The sequence below is a fragment of the Anolis carolinensis genome, chromosome 3 (genome assembly GCF_035594765.1).
Source record: "Anolis carolinensis isolate JA03-04 chromosome 3, rAnoCar3.1.pri, whole genome shotgun sequence".
NCBI lineage: Eukaryota > Metazoa > Chordata > Lepidosauria > Squamata > Dactyloidae > Anolis > Anolis carolinensis.
Genome location: NC_085843.1, coordinates 240,752,772 through 240,767,703, shown reverse-complemented (window position 1 = coordinate 240,767,703; position 14,932 = coordinate 240,752,772). Strand labels below are relative to the sequence as shown.

Below are 14,932 nucleotides of genomic sequence, written 5' to 3'. Positions count from 1 at the left end.
TCTGGCATGCAAATAAAGTTTGCGGAGTAGGACCACTTCTGCCCAAGTCAGCACTGCACAATCAAACAAGACCACACACTTTCAAGCCAGGAATAAAACTTTGTCATTATGGACATTTTTTAGAGCCTACCTGCCTGGCCACCTGTCCAGAAAGATTTGATTGTGTACTTGTGGCCTTGAACAACAGATTGCTGTTCCTGGTTTGAAAGTGTCTGTTCCTGTTTCACTGTGTACTACTCTGGTTTCTCTTCAGATCGTATAAATCTTTCGCCTTTTACTGTGTACTACTTACAGTGAAAATACTTGTTCCACCTGAGAAACTTCATTTTTCTGCCACAAACTTCATAAAACAGGTGAAGGACAAAGTTTCTCTTCCCAGGACAATGTTTTCGCCTTCTACTCAACGATCACCTTCTTTTTAGGAACTAACCAATCAGGAACAACATCTAGATAAAAAAATCCTGTGATTTCTGATTGCAGAGACATCGCAGACATACAGAGATTTTCGGCTCACAACTGGGATATTCCTGCTCCTGAAAATCTTGTGGGTTTTTTGCTGTTTGTAGCACCTCTTCCCGCATTTTGGAGGAACAGCGTCTGGCCACCTTCCTGTTTGCTGCGGAAGCTCCTGGGATAATGGTACTGTCTGGATGGGCCCTATATTTGGTGAAGAACAGGTACTCTTTGGCAGAGAAGGTTAATTGCCTTGTAAAAGTACAGCTTCCTTGATTCCACAGGATTGAGCTATTGTGGTTAAAGTGGAGTCAAACTGTATCAATTGTTCACTATAAATGCACCCAAAGCATCTCTGAATAATGCCTTTGGCAACTTCAGGTGGGCTTTGAGATTGTCAAAGCAGTTTTGATGGTTTAGTATATACAGTAGAGTCTCACTTATCCAACATAAATGGGCCTGCAGAACATTGGATAAGTGAATATGTTGGATAATAAGGAGAGATTAAGGAAAAGCCTATTAAACATAAAATTAGGTTATGGTTTTACAAATTAAGCACCAAAACATCATGTTTAACAACAAATTTGACAGAAAAAGTAGTTCATTACACATTGATGCTATGTAGTAATTACTGTGTTTACGAATTTAGCACCAAAATATCACAATGCATTGAAAACATTGACCACAAAAATGCGTTGGATAATCCAGAATCTTGGAGAAGTGAGGCTTGGATAAGTGAGACTCTACTGTAACTAGTAAGGAAATGACAAACTCCTCACTGGAGAGCTTGAGGGTGCTTCCAGACAGCACCAAAATCATGCTGAACCCGCTTCAGCATCAGTTTTTATCTCTGGTCACGAGGGGTGCTGTTACTCCATCTTCCGTACCAGGAGCATGGCATGTCCTTATGGACGCCTTTTATTACCTCTGTGCTTTAAAGTGGTACCTATTTATCTACTAACATTTCTGGCTTTGATCTGCTAGGTGGGTAGAGAGCTGGGGCTGATGGCAGATGCTCACTCTGACCCAGGCTTGAACTGCCAACCTTTTGATTGGCAGGATTTTCTACAGTTTAGCAATTCACCCCAGTGTGCTAAACCCTTGCTAAGCCCGGCCCCCATCTCTTCGTGTGTCATTTTCTCACAGCAGGAGGATGCAAGGAGAACCTTTATGGCAGCCAGGGAACTTGTTAAGTAAGTTGTAAGGCTAAATTTGGTGCTTGGAAGAAGGAGGTGGGGGCTATCCTGCTCCTATGAGCTTTTCAAAGCCTGAAGAAGGTAAATGGCTGCGGAGACTTACCTCCAGGTATTCCCGAGAGTGTGTCCCCACAGGTCCAATACTTCATTAGACCCTGGCCTTTAAGGAAGACTCAGATCTAATGGGGTATCTAATTAACTCAGAAACCCTGGTTTGTTCCGAAATAATTCGTTTTTACTGAAGGTGTTGTTTAGATGCCTCCAGTAAAAACCGAGACAGGTCCCTCTTTTTGGGCCTGTCTGAATGGGCCCTGAGATGCTAATTTTGGTCTTAATCTTGAAATCAGGTATTCAAGACCCTATAATTTTCCCTTTATTCTAGTTCATATAAGAATTGGGAACACAGGAGGTCTTTACCGTACACTTTTCCACTAAGACCTTATAAGACCTTATGTGAGATAATGTACATTGCAAAATCTACAGAAATTAGAATTAAATATGCTCACAGTTCTCTACAGAAATGACTTCTAAATATTTGTTTCTGTAACACTGCAATTTGAAATAATTTTCAGCCTTGACATTGCAGCTCCATTTTTCAGCATCAAATTCATTCAATGCAATTGTGGATGCTTATAGAATTGCCGTTGCAACGAACATGCCAGATTTATATATATTTCTTTTTTTAAAAAAAAAAATCAACTTCATTGCAAAAATCTATTTAATGTTGCAAAATGTGAATAATATAGTTATTGGCATATTAGTCATCAGCAGCACTTATGTGGGAGAAAATGAAAAGCTAGTAACCTCATAAATCTTCTACCTGCTATACAATAAACAAATATATTACTTTCATCGTGTAGTACTCTTACACTTCCTTTAAAGTAAACAAATATATTTCTGTGATCAACTTGTAGGAAAAATATATTTCATCAAGTCATGACAACCAGAACATTATTAAGACTTCTTATGGTTATTTATTAGGAATATTAACATTGCAATATGTAAGTATTTTCCTTTAAAATATCATTTAGCAGGAAATATTGTGGTATAACTGTATTACTTGGTTCATAGCTTTTTGCACAAGACAATTTAGGCTGTATACAGTTCAGTTACTTAAAGCAGCAATTCTGTACCCATGTATTTGGAGCTAAGTTCTGTTGAAGTCCGTTGGACTTACATCTGAGTAGGTATATAAAATTGTGTTATTAATCTCACATTTTCTGTGATATTTAAGTAGAAGTGCCATATTCCAGCTCCTCAAATCTGGGCATTTCATTTTCACTTTATGCAATTTATTACAGTTGTGCATGTCATTAACTTGCACTCTAATTATGCAAATTGAATATTAATAATTATTTTTTCTAGCCCTATGCTTTTGCTTTAGTATATTTTTTTACAGCAACTACTTTCCTGAGAGAACTGTTATGGGGCAATATTAACATAAAAGGAGCAAGGAGTAGGTGGGGGAAAATAAAAGCCTTTCAGTCTAACTAGTTTATATGAAAGCATATAAACTATGTCTTTAGATACAGTACAGAGTGATAATGAGATTGCACTTATTCATTCGTTTTCCTTCATTCAGAAGGAACAAAGCTGATACTGCATCTGCAGAAATGACTCTTGTCTTGTGCTTGTCTCAGAAAATACATCTTGGCTCCCTTCCAGGCCCCTTCCTCACAGCTGAATAAAAATCCCCATTATCTGTTTTGAACTGGATTATATGGCAGTGTGGACTCAGATAACCCAGTTCAAAGCAGACATTGTGGATTATCTGCCTTGATATTCTGGGTTATATGGCCGTGTGGAAGGGCCCTTAAGATAGGAAAAATGATATACACAAAAATGATCTAAACTTCATGTGAAGAGCCCCTAAAATTTGGCTGTCATGTTTGGATGCAAGGTAGCATCCACTATTTGTGTGCAAGCCTCATGGATGGTCCTTATATACAAAGGAGAACAAAGAGACTCACTTCTAGAAAGATGGAAGAAGTGACATATGCCAGGAAGGCCCTTTCTATACTGCCAAATAATCGCATCGTGTGATGGCACATAAAAGCGGCAAAATGGGGCAAAAATGCCCCGCCTGAAGAGGTCCTTAGTCATATTACTTTGTTGTATAGGAAGTCCCTGCTTAACCTTTGGTCGATGAAAATGTCTCACATTTAATCAATGTAGGACATTTCTATTTGCATATGCAGAACATTTGCATGCTCTAAAGTTTTAGAAAAGTTTAAGAATTTACTTCCAGAGATATCATCATCATCATCATCATCTTTATTTATTTCCCGCCACCTTTACCTTTACTATATGGCAGTGTGGACTCAGATAACCCAGTTCAAAGCAGTGGGACTTGCGGCGGCTCAAAGAACACTCAAGGTGTGACATACAAAATACAACAATTGCAAAACAAAACATAGACAATAAACAGTCAAACACAACATCATAAATCCACAGTACCCCCTGGTAAAAACAATAAAATAATATAACATTATTGGAATCCTATTTATTTTTTATTATTGTATTTAAAAAGGAAACAGAGATGCCCTGAATGCTAGTCAATTTCATAGTTTAAGATGAACACAGTGCTGTGGGGAGGTGGCATAATTTCTCTTTCTATATTAACCTTGACTTCTTTCTGAATGGCAATTGTTTTTCTTACCTTTTGAAGGAAACACCATGAATTCATTAAAGGTAAAAGGCCCTTCCATGAAAAGTGAATGCTTCATTTTCAGGTCAGCCCTAAAAACAAATTGCAGTTTTGTGTACTTGGGAGTAAAAAAAAAAAAATTGAGCCAAGTGACACTGGTTTCCAAGAAAGCATTCACAGGACTGGGTCATCAATACATCTGACCTCCTCAGTTACTCTGATTTCAAAGATTAACAATTTCTAGAGCAAATAAGCCATTTGTATTTTCCACGCTTAACTCAGTGGTATAATGCTATTACTCTTTTGGGAGACTACACAAACAGTGTTGTTGTTTTCAGAGCTTTGTTAATTCAGCTCACCTTTCAATTTGTGCTGAAGGAAAAGATATTAGATAGCTGTCACCATCTCGTGCTAGCAGTGTGGTACTCCAAAGAAACCTTTGCTAACTGTCTGTTTTCATTTTAGACCTACACAAAAAAAATTATCTGGTAGAAAAAGAATAAAGAATAAGTGCTAAGGGAAGCTTTAAGCCCTTTGGGCTTTACTTTGTAACTGAAGCATTCTCCTGAATTTTTCTGTTTTATCCTGTACTAAATTTCCCCAGGGACCTTTGAAGTATGCAGGCCAATTTCCCTGAACAGTATTCCAACACCAAGCTATTACAGGCGAGAGAGTGGTCAGATGCATGAAAGGAGTTAACAGCTGTAACTGGAAAAATCACCCCTCTTAACATGTGGTGAAGTGTAAGTAGAAAGAGAGAAGACCCTTTTCCCTTATCTTCCAGAGGGAAATATATAATTGTATAGCCAATGTGTTATGGTTTGAACTTTGGACTGTGACTCTGGAGACAAGGTTTCAAATTCTCACTTAGCCCTAGAAGTCCAGTGGTTGATCCAACCTCCCTTTGATCAGATCTTGCCAAGAAAATTCGATGGTAGAGCCCTACTTTGGGGTCAATATAAGGCATGCTTTACAATTTAATTGTGGCCAAACAGTTTATATGGATGCAGTACTAATCATTATAACAATGATTAATTATTAATCATTGTTATAATATTCCTGTTTGTGATGTCTCATGGGCCATGTAGTCCCGCTCCTAGTACTATTGTGGCAGACGAAGAGGAAAACTTGGGTTTCCCACCGATTCAGCCAGAATCGGAGCCCCTGCACCTGCAGGATGTTTGCCCTCAAGAAGTCAGCCAAACAAGCCTTGGGCAGAATTCTCCCCCGTTCTCTCGTAAGGATAATTATAATAGAGATAGAGGCGCTAGGGAGGCGAATCGCCGAAGCGCCAGAATCGCTGCCAGACAATTAGCTGATTAAGCCTGTTTCCCTTGGGAAATTCTAAGGAGTCATGCATCTGGACACAGTTTGGGTTTCACTTCTTGTTCTCCAGGGAAAGTGTTCCTTGGCGGGAAAACAAGATCCTATATAGGTGTTTTACCGCAAGGAGATCCTTGCGGAGTCAATTCGTCAGCTTGAGGAGTGAGAACGTGTGTGGACTACGCTACTCCAGTTCCTTGTTTCCAGGACCAAGTTCCAAGCCTGCCTTGTTCCCCGGACCTCGCCACGGACCTTGTTCTAGTTCTAAGCCTGCCTTGTTCCCCGGACGTCGCCACGGACCTTGTTCTTGCTTTTGTTGCCTTGTATCAAGTCTTGTTTGCCAAGAATCTAGTTTGTTTTCCAGCCCTGTTGTCAAGCTTCAATGGACTAAAGGACCTTGTCATTTCCCCACACTTTGCTCGGCAGAGTGTGTGTTTCGGTTATTGGATTATAACTTTGGACCTTAATATCTCCTATTGGACATTATTTTCTTGGACTATATTTGACCTTTCCTGAAAGGTCTATTTCTGAACTTTATTCTTCACTTATTTTTATTGACTTTATATAATCCTTTAATAAAGATATTAGATAGATTCTGGTCTCTGCGCATGGTTATTGGTGCTCTGCAGCCTGGGTCCTGACACTGTTTTATATTGTATTCCTGTTTTTATCTATTTTATGCTGTTGCTTTGTATATTATATCTTTTGTTTATCTTATTTTAATTGTATTGATTGGGGCCTCGCCCCATATAAGCCGCCCCGAGTCCCCACGGGGAGATGGTGGTGGGATATAAAAATAAAGTTATTATTATTATTATTATTATTATTATTATTATTATTAGCCATAATTAAGATAATGAAGGAAGCAGGAGTATAAAGAATGCAGATTCCTTCAACTTCCATGAGCAAAGATGCTTTTAACCCTCTGAGAAAATGCTTGAGAAAATTGTGAACTTTATTTTTGGGCTTTACAATATACCGTATATTTTGTAAATAATTAATTTATCCAAAATGTTTTTCTGGTGCAAACTCACTTTGTGTTTAGAATTTTTAAAAGCAACAAAAGAGGAAGGTTGTGTGGGGTTTTATGTTTGTTTGTTTTTTGTCAAAACATGTTTTTCTATGAAAAAGAAGGGGTGGTATTTTTGGCACAAACTGTTATTCCAAAAAAACAAAAACAAAACAAAAACAAAACAAAAATGCACAAAAACTCTTGTTATCTCGCCCAAAAGGCAGAATGTTTTTGAAATGATTTATCCTTGAATAGACTAGAATATCGTTATTGCCACTTTACATTGTACAGTGAAATTAAATGCTTTCCCCAGCACACATCACAAAAACAATACACTCGTCTCTCCACATTCCAACCACCACCACACAGCCCCCAATGCCAGGTCAATGCGAAACCATGGAGTTCAGTATAATTACAGTCTAGGATAAAAGCTGTTTTTTCTTGACTTTGTCATCCTGTACCATCTGCCAGATGAATGAATGAATGAATGAATGAATGAATGAAAACTTTATTCCTATCCTGCCTTATCTCCCCAGAGGGGACTCAGGGTAGCTTACAATAAATAGAAAGGCAAACATGCAATGCTGTATAACAATACAAAATAACATAATAATAATAATAATAATAATAATAATAATAATAATAATTATTATTATTATTATTATTATTATTATTATTATTATTTCGTCGGTTTCCTTGCACAGTATGCATTTTGGGTCATCAGTTGATTTTTCAATCTTGGCCTTAATTGCATTTGTTCTGATGGCTTGCTCCTGGGCTGCAAGGATCAGGCCTTCTGTCTCCTTCTTCAGTGTCCCATTTGTGAGCCATAGCCAGGTCTTCTCCTTATCAGATTTTCCTTCAATTTTGTCAAGGAACTTTCCATGCAATGTTTTGTTGTGCCATTGATCATATCCTCAGCTGCTGTAAGAAAATCGCACAGACAGACTAAAAACAGAGGCACAACTATGTGGCCCAAATGATTCATTGGAACTTATGCCTCAAGTACCACCTCCCAGCAGTAAAGAACTGGTGGGATCACAAACCTGCAAAAGTATTGGAAAATGAGAACGCAAAGATACTGTGGGACTTCTGAATCCAGACTGACAAATTTCTGGAACACAACACACCAGACATCACAGTTGTGGAAAAGAACAAGGTTAGGATCATTGATGTCACCATCCCAGGTGACAGTTGCATTGACGAAAAACAACAGGAAAAATTCAGCCGCTAACAGGACCTCAAGACTGAACTTCAAAGACTCTGGCAGAAACCAGTACAGGTGGTCCCGGTGGTGATCGGCACATTGGGTGCCATGCCAAAAGATCTCAGCCGGCATTTGGAAACAATAGACATTGACAAAATTATGATCTGCCAACTGCAAACGGCCACTCTACTGGGATCTGCGCGCATCATCCGAAAATACATTGTACAGTCCTAGACACTTGGGAAGTGTTCGACTTGTGATTTTGTGATATGAAATCCAGCATATCTGTCTTGTTTGCTGTGTCATACAATGTCATTGTGTCAATAATAATTATAATTATAATTATAATTTTATTTATATTCCGCTTTTCTTCCTTAAGGGATCCAAAGCAGCTTGCAACATATTAAAATCACATAAACAACAATCAGAATACATCAATAATATAAGCATAATAGGATAAACAGGTTAAATAAAACAATTACAGTATAAATTCAAGTCCATGAGGTATCATATCGAGACATATTGCACTCTACCCAGTTTACATCTACACAAGCAGCAAGGACATTCAGATAATTAAATGCAGACCAACAAATTCACATTATGACAATTTCATATTTAACAGATTTTAAATTTTAGAGTTTAAAAGATGGCAATAATTTAAAAAAAGAATATGCTGAGTAAGATGGGTCTTTATGAATGTTCTTTCTTAAGGCTGTAGGACTTATAAAGTTCTTCCAAAGAGGGGAGAGGCCAACCAATGAAAAAAAGCCAATTAAGGTTTACATCCCTATAAGGAAGCTTTCACACTTTTGTTTAGAAATAATTAGTTACAAACAACATATTACAGTAGAGTCTCACTTATCCAACATAAACAGGCTGGCAGAACGTTGAATAAGTGAATATGTTAGATAATAAGGAGGGATCAAGGAAAAGCCTATTAAATATCAAATTACATTATGATTATAGAAATTAAGCACCAAAACATCATGTTTGACAACAAATTTGACAGAAAAAGCAGTTCAATACACAGCAATGTTATGTAGTAATTACTATATTTACGAATTTAGCACCAAAACATCACAATGTATTGGAAAGATTGACTACAAAAACATTGACTACTAAAAGGCAGACTGCGTTGGATAATCCAGAATGTTAGATAAGCAAATGTTGGATAAGTGAGACTCTACTGTATAATGAACACCTGTTTTCAATAACAACGCTGCAGTTGTATTACATTATGACTGGAGCATAGTGGAGGATAATGTTGTTTCTCTTCTGGTGGTGGTTAGTGTTCCTAACTAAGGACATTATCCCATGGGCAGGAGAGAAGCAGGGGCAAGAATCTGGAAGAGCAAGGACTCGTTTTATCTTGGCAAGGTCCATCTTCGGGTCTATCTCTTCTTTCCCCATCTTCTTCCCTCTTACCCCTGCTTTCTTCAATCAGGAGTCTTCTCCATGCATCAAGGGATGGCCTCAGTAGAACTCCGTTTTGCCGTGTGTGTGTGTGTGTGTGTGCATGGGATAAGGTCCTAAATGATATGGGAAAATAATAACATTGATTCATTGCTCATGCATGCCATGTCTTGTGTTTTGTTGTGGGTACAGAAATGATAAGGAGTGGGAAGATGTGTTTTGAAACATGGGGTGCATGGACACTGTACAACGGATACAGCTTGACACCACTTTAACTGTCATGGCTCAATTCTCTGCAGTCATGGGAGTTATAGTCTAACAGAGAAAGCTAAAATCATTGTAAAAGTGCTGTTGCTTGACCAAAATTCAAATTTCAGGATTCCATAGCATTGAGCCATGGCAGTTGAAGTGGCATCAAACTACATTCATTCTACAGTGTGGATGCACCCATAGACATATGTATAGAGCCCTGGTCAGATCTTCATGTTCAACATGCAAAAGTCTAATGTACATCAAAGTACTCAGGAAGCTAGAAGGTAGGGCTTATGCATCATCCATATCCTCATCTTCAGTTTTAACCCTATACCTGTTCTAGCAAATGCCTGAACAAGACTACTTCTGTTCAAATATTCAAACTCTTAAAACTAACAAGCAGAAGAAGTAAGGAATGGAACATAAAGGTCTTGTGTAAATAGATTTTTTAAAATTCAATCATTTATTCATAAAAGTATAGTTGCTACCCTATAGAGAGATAAGAGGGCTTCTGGGGGTACAGGTAATGTTAGGAAGTGATCTTTGTGGCATATTTAATCACAGTTGCTTAGATATTGATGATTCACCACTGCCAGTAGCTTTGATGGTGCCCACTGGGATGTTCAGTGTAGCTTGAGACTGAATCTCTGAACAGCAAACAGGCTTGCTTTAAAATCCACCTCAATTGTGAAAGATGTTTATTTTGTCTAACCACCAAAACATAGTTATCAAATTTTGAAAATGGGAGAGAAGTGATAATGAAGGTAAAATATTTGCTAACAGTTTTTTTCCTAAGAAGACGGATATTCAAGAATGAAGCAATAAGAGCAATTCAGGCAATTTGATTCTAAAAGCAGGTGTGTGTTTGTTAAAAGAAGGTTTAGAGTCTACATTGTCATATTCACTTAAAGTTTGAGACCTATCTCATGATATACAGAACTAAGGCTATAGAGCAGCTCTAAGCTTCATTGTGCCCCTCTCTAGTTTTAACATGGCTACTGGATGAAAGATGTGTTGAAGCTATTCGCTGCAGTGCTGTCCTCTAGTTGATACTTTTTATTCACATATGTACTTTCTCATTTTGTTCTCCTCAGTTTCATTCTCTCTTAGGGTTTCCATTTTCCTTCACAAAATATCCCCCTTAGAGTCTTCTCCTTAGGGACAAAAGCCTCAGTGAAAGATGCAGGGGGCTATTACATATGTATGTAAAGGGTATATGGGAACAATAATCCTGTTAAATAAAAACAAGTTCATTTTGCTTCATTATAGCTGTACACTTGACCTATATTCAAGATGTAATGAGATTGATGTTCTGGGTACAAATCAAGTATGAATACAGGTAATCTGTGTTCAGTGTAACATATGAATATCCCTCTTGTATAAACAAAATTCAAGAATAACTTTTGAGAAGTGGGTCATTATTGTCACTGTTATTTTCATCGCAGCATTGGTGTGAACTCCATGTATACAATATCTAGATGGAAGTGTCCAATTAGACATTGTACATAGTGTCTCCATGATAGGATATGGGTGGGGTTTTTTTTTAGTCATTTTGGATTTTGGGGTCCAGTTAGGATTACCTGTCTGTACAGATCTCATTATAATGTAGACAAAGAGTAGAGAGAACTTTTGCCATCCAATCCCCGAAAGACCACACAATATGGCAACTTTTGTTAATATTACCTATTTAACTTTTTGTGGCTTGCAAAACATTTCTAAAAGGGGGTATGAACTTGGTGTAGATTAAGCCAAGGCAGTGACTATCTAAGATCTACTGCTTGGCTAATGTGGGGGCCAAACACCTGGGTCCTTGGATGTAATAAACTGTACTGTTTCCGGGATGACCCATCAGGGGAACGTAACGGAGAATGCTTACCCAAATCAGTAGGATTTACTGAGGCCAGAACTCTTCCTGCTGCAAGGCCATTTCCATTTACCTTCACCTTGGTTATTTAAACCATGGGTGAGGGTTTCCATACCTAGGCTACACCACAAAGGGTGTCTTGTTTTCAGGGCTCTTGTCTTAGGTGTACAGCAAAATGTAAATGCATTGTTGTTTTTCACCATAGATTAGGGTCAAGTATCTGCTTTGCCGAAATAGCCCTAATGCCCCTTTGCAAGTCACAAAGGAATTGGCAGTTGCCTGTGTCTGACAAAGGAATGCCATCAGCCCACAAGAAATCCTGCCCAAATGTGTTATGTCCTGGTGCGGCATATAAGAGCCCATACTGTCAGCCGAAGCCTTGTGAATGACTTCATTTGCTCTCTTTATGGTTCCATTGAGCCTCTTGACACCTTTAACCTGGCCATTTTTGTCTTGGCATGATTGCAGACCATGCAATATGGGTGTGAGGCCATTCCTCCTCAATTCTTGCCTCCTCAAATCAGCCAATGCCTGAAGAAACAGAGCTCTACCTTTGAGTAGACCCAAATCATTACCACCCAGATGGATCACTAAAATGTAGGGAGGGAGTCCTCTCCCTGAATCCAACAGTAAAGGGCACAAACAGTCCCAAGAAAGGCCTCTTCATCCCCTTCAATCAATGGTGGCAGGTGAGGCAAGACCCAGGTGCTAGCCAAAGGAACTTCTACAGGCCTGTCACACTGCCCAATGGACATAGCTGTAGCCACAGATCAGGTCTCGTCGTCTAAGCACCAGTGAACTTGCATCTCAAATTATACCTAAATGTTAATATTGTCAGTGGTCTCTGGATCATCAACCTTCACATTTGTGTCCATTACATGGCACAAGAGGAAAGTAGGTGCATTGGAGACGTTGCCAGTCAAAAAATTGTGCTGGTTAATCCTTGCTGGTTAATCCTTGCTGTTAATCCTTAAAGGAGCCCCGGTGGCAAAGTGCGTTAAAGCCAAAAAGTCCCAAGTTCAAACCCCGGGAGCGGTGTGAGCGGCTGCTGTTAGCTCCAGCTCCTGCCAACCTAGCAGTTCGAAAACATGCCAATGTGAGTAGAACAATAGGTACCGCTCCGGCGGGAAGGTAACGGCGCTCCATGCAGTCATGCCAGCCACATGACATTGGAGGTGTCTACGGACAATGCTGGCTCTTCGGCTTAGAAAAGGAGATGAGCACCAACCCGCAGAGTCAGACATGACTGGACTTAACGTCAGGGGAAAACCTTTACCTTAATCCTTGCAAACATTGCAGTTGGAAGCGAAAATTCAAGTTTATTTGGCCCAGGAAGATGCTCCTTTTTCATCCCATATAATGATGATGATGATGATGATGATGATGATGATGATGATGATGATGATGATGATGATGATGATGAGAAATGAAACATGAATAAAAGCCATTCATAAAGAAACATTGTTGGAACTGGTGTGACTTCACTCCAACTAATATCTTTTCTGTAGTAGTGGCCATCATCCTTGAGGTATTGCCCTGATGGATAGAATCACTATTTCAACAAACCACAAGTTAATTTGAACTAATAATGTTGGTTCCTAGGCAGCAGATGGAATTTGGATGCTGCCTCTCAGCTGGAAGGATCAAATTGGCCACCTTTCCTTGACCCACCATGCTTTGAAGTCTATGCCCCACTGATCTGTTCAAGAGAACAGGAGAACAGCAAGAAACTGTTTTTGCTTTTATATATTCAGACTTTTCAGTAGGCTGCTTGGAACAAGAAAATGCTTTGCAGCCCCCTTTATTAACTGGAGAAAAGCAGTCCTCAACTGAGGAGTTCTAAAGACTTTCATCTCTTGTCAGCTGAAAAGATGGTTGACAAACTCTCTCACACCCTCACCTTCATCTCTTGTACTTCTATTATGCAGTGAATACTTCAGAGCCTAAGTAATTCAAGGCAAATCTGACATCCAGTTAGTAGTGAAGCAAAAATGTTGCTTGAAAATTGGTTGGAAAAGTTACTGACTGCAACCAGTGACCATGCTGGTTAGGGTCTTCTGAGAGTTATAGTCCAAGCTTTGAGGAAAACTGTAATTCTAATGCAGCTTTGATTCCAATGTTGCTGCAATTAAATATGATTTGATCTCTTATTTAGTTCTGCTTCCTTACTTTTCTCTCCTCCACATATTGCGTAGCTGGAATACTGTGTGTACACAAATCAGTGTCCTCTTTGATGTTATCATTTTGCTTAGTGGACTGATGACACATCAATTACAGTGTGTTTCAATGTCTCAAAACAATATTGAAAGCAGGATAATAATAATAAGCTACAGAAAGAAGATTTGAAAACCTCCTCTGTGCATATGTAATGGTCCTAATCTAGAATGAGTCTGAACCCTTACTAATTTTGGAGTAAAAAGGAAGAGTGTAGCAAAGCTACATGCATCATGTATTTAAAGCAAGTTTAGAATTCAGCTTTCACTGAAAAACAAATTGAAGTGGCTCTAAAGAGGTCTGTAGAGAACTTGGTGAAATTTCGAAAACCAGGGAAATGGTATACCAAGATTTCTATTAGCAGAAGGCAGGAACATCAACTAACTCTCTTGTACTTTCTGTAACAGGGATAATGTATAACAACAAATGTGCAACAAATGATTGATGTGCACAATGTATATTTCCCATAATTCAGCTTTCCTGGGTAATGTATGAGCTGCTAAATCAGGTTTTAGGTTTGTATGTGATCCATGGGCCACAAATTTCCAATACGCCATATTGTTCCCATGTGCCATGTAGGACATGATGAAAGTTATGCGATAAATTTGAAGCAGAAAAAAGTCAGCTTGCTGCTACCACCAGTCAAATGACATTATTTAAGCTAGCAGTAATTCTTGATTTCATGCATTTTCACATATCTATATTCAACTTTTAAAATAAAAAATGCCCACAAGTTAAGGGGGAAGCTCAAGTTGTTTTTGATTAATAGAAGCTATTGGTATTTATTTGTGACCATAATGTCAGACAGTAGAAGACTCTTCAGTCAATCAGTCAGTCAAAAAGAGATTCCTGCAAAGAGTAGTTTAAAAAGTAATAATGGACCTTCTGTCTTTTGTTGGGCACCTGCTGATCACTGCATAATTTAAATGCCAACCATGTTTCTATCATAGGCAAAGGGACATTTTATGTTTATTTTACAATCTCTCAAAAGGACCATTAGCCAGTTCCAGGTACTAGTCAGGTTCATCTAGCTATTTATGGCTGGGAAGACAAACAAAGCTTCTGCCAGTGCTGTATGTTCTCAAGATCAAAATTTATGATCCTCTATTGAGAAATGTTGGTAGGAATTCCTTTTTATATTATCCAGCCATGGACATTCTCACAAAATTTGGCTGTCTATAGAAAATCACAGCAGTTTTCTTTTATAATTTTTATTTAAATAAAACCAAATATGAGTAGAAGAAATTCATCCTAATGGAAAGTAATTTAGCAATCAAAAATTTGCCTAAATATATATCATATTTACTCAAGCTACCCAAAGCCAGGAAAGCAAAGGCAAATGGATGGACCT

The 14,932-nt window shown here is 38.5% G+C and overlaps 1 long non-coding RNA gene across 1 annotated transcript in view; it reads left to right on the top strand.

Annotated features, from left to right (window-relative positions):
* Positions 1 to 486: 486 nt before the first annotated feature.
* Positions 487 to 14,932, top strand: part of LOC134298096 (uncharacterized) — a 97,877-nt gene continuing 83,431 nt past the window's right edge. Inside the window, exon 1 of the long non-coding RNA XR_010005070.1 lies at positions 487 to 677. This is a non-coding gene — a long non-coding RNA (uncharacterized LOC134298096). The remainder of the gene's footprint in view (positions 678 to 14,932) is intronic.